The sequence below is a fragment of the Aquarana catesbeiana genome, linkage group LG08 (assembly GCF_042186555.1).
Source record: "Aquarana catesbeiana isolate 2022-GZ linkage group LG08, ASM4218655v1, whole genome shotgun sequence".
NCBI classification, from domain to species: Eukaryota; Metazoa; Chordata; class Amphibia; order Anura; family Ranidae; genus Aquarana; species Aquarana catesbeiana.
Window position 1 is genome coordinate 20,921,181 of NC_133331.1, and position 6,254 is coordinate 20,927,434.

Below are 6,254 nucleotides of genomic sequence, written 5' to 3' on the forward strand. Positions count from 1 at the left end.
TGACCTCTATCTACCGAATTTTATATTTGGGATGAGGTGCCGTGTCCCCTGAGGTTTCTCCAGCCATACCCCATTTTCCTGCTACTACTGGTGATTCTGACACACCTCTCTCCTCCACCCCCTCCTCTTCTTCTTCCTCCATGGCCTCTTCCTGTGCTTTGTCCTCAGAACCAGTAGTGCTCCGTAGGCGTTCAAGGGGCTATGCAAGTACGCAGGCAAAAAGATGCCATGCGGTGCTTGAGCTGGTGTGCTTGGGGGACAGGAGCCACACTGGGGCAGAGATTCTGTCAGCTCTGCAGGGGCAGGTTCAGAGGTGGTTGACACCACGCCAACTTAAGGCAGGAATGGTGGTTTGCGACAATGGCACCAACCTCCTCTCTGCCCTCCGACAGAGACAAATGACCCATGTGCCCTGTTTGGCTCACGTCCTTAACTTGGTGGTGCAGCGGTTCTTGGGCAGGTACCGGGCTTACAGGATGTCCTGAGGCAGGCCAGAAAAGTCTGTGTGCATTTCCGCCGGTCATATAATGCCAGTGCTCAGCTGGCGGACCTCCAAAAGGAGTTTAACCTGCCCAAGAACCGCCTAATCTGTGACATGCCCACCAGGTGGAACTCAACGTTGGCCACGCTGCAGTGGCTGCACACGCAGCAGAGGGCCATCAATGAGTACCTGTGCGACTATGGCACCAGGACAGGGTCAGGAGAGCTTGTTTTTCCCACACCAGTGGGCCATGATCAGGGATGCATGCACTGTCCTGTCACCATTTGAGGAGGCCACGAGGATGGTGAGAAGTGACAGTGCATGCATCAGTGACACTGTCCCCCTTGTCCACCTGTTGGAGCACACGCTGTGTGCAATAATGGACAGGGCACTTCCTTACCTCTCAAGGCCCCCTTTATCCAGACAGTGTTCCTGCGTGCCCGCCGATCACACAGGAAGAGGACAAGGAGGAGGATTGTGTCAGCATGGAGGTGGAGCCTGGCACTCAGCATCAGCAGCAGTCTTTAAGGGATCATTTACAGTCCCAAGAAACCCATGGACTTGTATGCAGCTGGGAGGAGGTGGCTGCGGATCATGTCGTCCTTAGTGACCCAGAGGACTCCGGACCGAATGCCTCAGCAAACCTACCCTGCATGGCTTTTGATCCTGCAAAGCCTGCGGAAGGATCCTCGTATTCGTGGTATCAGGGAGAGGAATCGTTACTGGCTGACAACCCTCCTTGATCCACGTTGCGGACCTTATCTTGCCATCGTAGTGGGAGCAGAGGATGAAACATCTTCAGGAGGCCTTGCAGAAAGGTCTGTGCAACGCGTTCCCAGAGACTGGGAGGTTACAAACGTGTTGCTGAGGCTTCGGTCAGTCAAAGAAGGAGCGGTGGAGAAGGTGGCCTTCTGACCGATGCGTTCAGACAATTTTTTAGTCCGCAGCACCAAGGTATGATCGGTTCCAGCAACCATCGCCAGCGTCTGTTTTACATGGTGCAGGAAAACCTAGGGGCAAGATCTGACTTGGACACCTTTCCCACCAAAAATCCTCTGGGTTACTGGGTCTTTAGGATGGATCACTGGCCAGAGCTTGCACAGTATGCAATTGAGCTACTGGCCTGTCCTGCATCCAGCGTTCTTTCGGAACTCACATTCAGTGCTGCTGGAAGCTTTGTAACCGATCACAGGGTGCTCCCGTCCACCGACTCGGTCGATCGACTGACCTTCATAAAAATGAATCAGTCTTGGATCACCACCAGCTACCAAGCACCTGATGCTGATGTAACCAAATATTTTTTTTTTAAATGTCAGATTCCTTCAAGACTCCATACGCTGATGCTGAGTGACTATCCTGTTATGTTGAGTGACTATCCTCTTCCTCCTCAATGATCATGCTGATAGCTTATAAGAATATTTTTGGTTCTGGGCCCCGCAACCAGTGGCTAAGGCCCAATTTTTCTGGCCCTGTTTAACAGGGGCGTGTAATTGCAATTTTTGATGCAATACTTTGCAGCAGGGCTCATTCCTGTGGTCCAACTAGAGTATCTGTGAGGGGTTGCAGTGTTGTGGTACCAGTGCCTAAGGCCCAATTTTTCTGCCCCTGTTCAACAGGGACATGTAATTACAATTCTTGATTTAATATTTCACAGCAGGGCCCGTTTCTGCGCCCACCAAGAGTAACTGTGAGGACTTGGGCACCTGCACCACCAACACCACCAAAGGCCCAATTTTTCTGACCCTGTTCAACAGGGGCATGTAATTACAATTCTTGATCTAATATTTCACAGCAGGGCCCTGTGAGGGCTTACAGTGTTGTGGCAAAACCAACACCTAAGGCCCCAATTTCTGCAGAGTATATAGGGCAGGCCCCTACTTTCAAACATCCAACTTACAAACGACGCCTACTTGCAAACGAAAGGAGATAACAGGAAGTGAGATGAAATCTACCCCTAGGAAGGGAAATTCTCTCCTGTAAGAGTTAATATGGGAAAAACGTTTCTCCTTTCCACTGATGATTTATCACCAATCCTTGTTTCACTAAAAACCCCAAATTTTCAAAAAACCTTTGTCTTTGGGACAAAAAGTGAGGTGAAATCTTCTGAAGAAGAGCACAGACAGCAAAACAAATGTCACAGGGGTGATAACCCTTCCCTATGTTTTCCAAAAAGCTTAAAAATAGATTTTTTTGGCTGGAGCTAAACACTTTAAAAATGTAACAGTTCAAAATTACAAACAGATTCTACTTAACAACAAACCTACAGTCCCTGTCTTGTTTTCACCGCCTGTATACTGCTGTTCAGAGTATATAGGGCCTGGGGGCCCCACGCCTTTCCTTATTTTAATTTGGGTGCGGGGTTCCCCTTAATATCCATACAAGACCCAAGGGGCCTGGTAATGGACTGGGGGGGGGAGGGGGACCCATGCCGTTTGTCTCACTGATTTTCATCCATATTACCAGGACCCGACATTACATTAAAGCCGTAAGCAGTTTTAAATGACTGTTATTCCTTTAAAAATGTCATTTTGTGCAGGGACTGTTCTAAACACGGGAAACACGCGTCACTTTACAGGCATACTATAGACACCCCCCAGGTACGATATTTAAAGGAATATTTCACTTTTTTTTTTCACTTTAAGCATCATTAAAATCCCTGCTCCCGAAAAAATGGCCGTTTTTAAAACTTTTTTTTGCTTTGATATATGTCCCCTGGGGAAGGACCTGGGTCCCCAAACAATACCATGCAAATTAGCCTTTAAAATTAGCACTTTTGATTTTGAACGTTCGAGTCCCATAGGCTTCAATGGGGTTCTAATGTTCATGCGAAGTTTCGGTCCGTTCGCAAGTTCTGGTGGGAACCGAACCGGGGGGTGTTCAACTCATCCCTAACCCTGTCCAGGTTTTTTGGGCTGGAGCACCCCTCCCCCTCTTCATTACCTCTTATTTAGTGGCCATCAGTGCATAGGAGGAATTCCCTTCAGATCTCCCACATAGAGGAGTTTAGCTCCCATGGTTGAGACACAGGATCTTCCATTCTATTACTAGGGTAGGACCCACTAATTCAGGCTACTTTGTCGCAGTAAGTGGGCTTAGCACTATATAACCATATAGTGTGACCAAACCCCCGTATTTTTTTTAATATGTTCAGGTGTTTTTAACTAGCCTTGCAGGAAATGTCATTCTTGAAAGTGTGTGCTGTAATATGTTTTGGGCTGTATCACGGGAGCGCGCCTGCAAGCACTCAACACCATGCGAGGGAGCTCGCATGAAGGTGTTAAGTCCTTGAGGGGGGGAGCCGAGACAGCCGCCGAGGGACCCCAGAAGACTAGGTTCGGGCCACTCTGTGCAAAACGAGCTGCACAGTGGAGGTAAGTATAACATGTTTGTTATTTAAAAAAAAAAAATATATATATATATATCTTTAGTGATCCTTTCACTTGATGGTGAGAACCAACATCCCATGCTGATGAAGCCAGAAGGTAGCACTAACCCCCGAAGGAGCTGCAGAAATAAATTGGGTTGTTGCCGTCACCCCTTACCTGTAGTTTCACCACATCAGGAACTTAGAGTCTATATTGGACCTTGCTCTCACCAAGATATGCACCAGTCACTTAGTTCTTTTTCCAATGCTTTATTACAAGACAACTTGAAAGAAGTAGCAGTAAAGAGGTTGAAGGGGAGTTGCAGGAGAGTTCAAATACCTTTTGCAGATCACTAAGGAATTTAAAATCCTGAAGACAAACACACATTCCAAACACAACTTCCGTTTAAGGATCTTTGCCCACCCTGATAGGTCTCTCTCACTGACCTAGCAGCCGGAATGGAGCACGGATGAAAAGTCTCTGCCACAGACTTGAGAAGAACAAAATGGTTGTACGATCCTCTGCCACAGGACGTAGTATTAGATGAACAATCCTCTGCCACAGGATTTAATATTAGATGAACAGCAACACAGTACCAGAACCTTTAAGCCATCTGGCAGTACTGTAAGGGTAGGTTAGAGATAGGTGCATCCTCCAAGTAAGTCACCAGGCCCTTCTGAGAGACCAGCCTTCATCCTGGCTCTCTCCAGCAAGGGTCCTCCCCTGGATCTCCTCAGCTTGGCTCGACTTCTCAGCAGGCAAGACCGCCTAAGGACCACCTCTGCGGTAGTAGACCCCAGACAGGCTTCTGGGCCTACTTGCACAGCTGCAGTGATGCAGCCCTCCATCCCGGAGGGCCACGAGGTAAGACTGATCCCTAGCACATGACATCTGTCCCATAAATACTCCCCCCCTGAATGCACAGCAGCAAGAACCTCCCACTGGGCTGTTTCTGAAAGAAGAATATTCATTAAAGTTTCACTAAGTTGTTATTCGCACACTGTCCCATGGTACCAGTGACACCTTCTGGCAACAGTGGGAACTGCACAACCAAGTCAATTCCAGAACAGATCCAGTAAACTATAGTCATTCAATCTGAGCTAAATAGAGCTCAGCCAAAAACTAAATTTACTTGCGAGCGCCTGGTCAAAAGGAGCAGGGTGCTACATATATATATATATATATATATATATATATATATATATATATATATATATATATATATATATATATATATATATATATACACATATGTACAAACATTTGAAAATGTATAAAAATATTTTATAAAACTTATCAATGTTAAAAAAATAATATAAAACACTTTATTTTTAACTTATTAAAACATTTAATTGTTTACACTAGTGGTTGAGGGGCAGTAAAACTCTGTGGTTCAATCACATTCTTTTACCACCCCTCAACCGCTACCACCTTTGAGCCGTTGAGGCAGCGGCTGGGCATGTTCACATGCCACAGCTGTAACTATACACCTTTTTTACTTTCAGCAGTTGTAGCACCCACTGACTGTGACCCATTCAAGTGAATGACGGAACTCTGCAAGTGCTCCGCAACCGTGGGCAGTGTGGAGGCGATACAAGAGGTTAAAGCAGGTGGTGGAGGCGATACAACGTCTTCTCACCACCTCTAAAATGCTCTATGAAGAGTGATCTGTTTTGCAGGTCGCTCTTCAGAAATCAAAGCATTTGTGAATGTGCCCCTACATATGCCACAGGGTCCATAGTGCCCCCCTCACATCTGAGTCCTCCTTTACTTCAGAGTCCACAGCATTGCCCCTTACACCAGAGTCAATAGTATTACATCTTATATCACAGCTCCCCCCTTAAATCAGAGTTCCCAAAGAGCCTCCCTTACACCAGAATCCCCAGAGTTCCCATTTAAAACAGTGTGCCAGGCAATAAGTATTTCTAGAAGGGGGTCGGGTCAGCCATAGTAACCCCCTAACAGCACAGAGTATTTTACGTTATATAACCAGACCCCTTCCCCAATATCTGTAAGCATTGCCCTCCCCTCCATGAGACTACAAATTACAGCATAGCAGACTGGACTCCTATTTTAGCTGCTCCCCGGTGTACCACACACAGTGTGACTGAGAATGATTGCACTAAACCCCCCTCTCTCCCTGCCTGCTGCAGTGCAGCGCACACACACACTGCTAGAGTCTGTGCCCCCAACTCCCCCACTACCACTGAGATCTCCTGAGTCCCAAGTCCCGATGCATCCTCCTCACCTCAGGTTGTTGCTTTGTCGGCACTGCAGGGCGGAAGCTGGGAGGTGGGGCACTAGGAGGCGGAGCATGGAGGAAAAAGTTATCTCCTCTGCCTGGGATGGTCCTGGCAACCAATACTTCTCTTGGATAAAGGGCAAAGGGCAGTGGTGGGCTGCAGAAG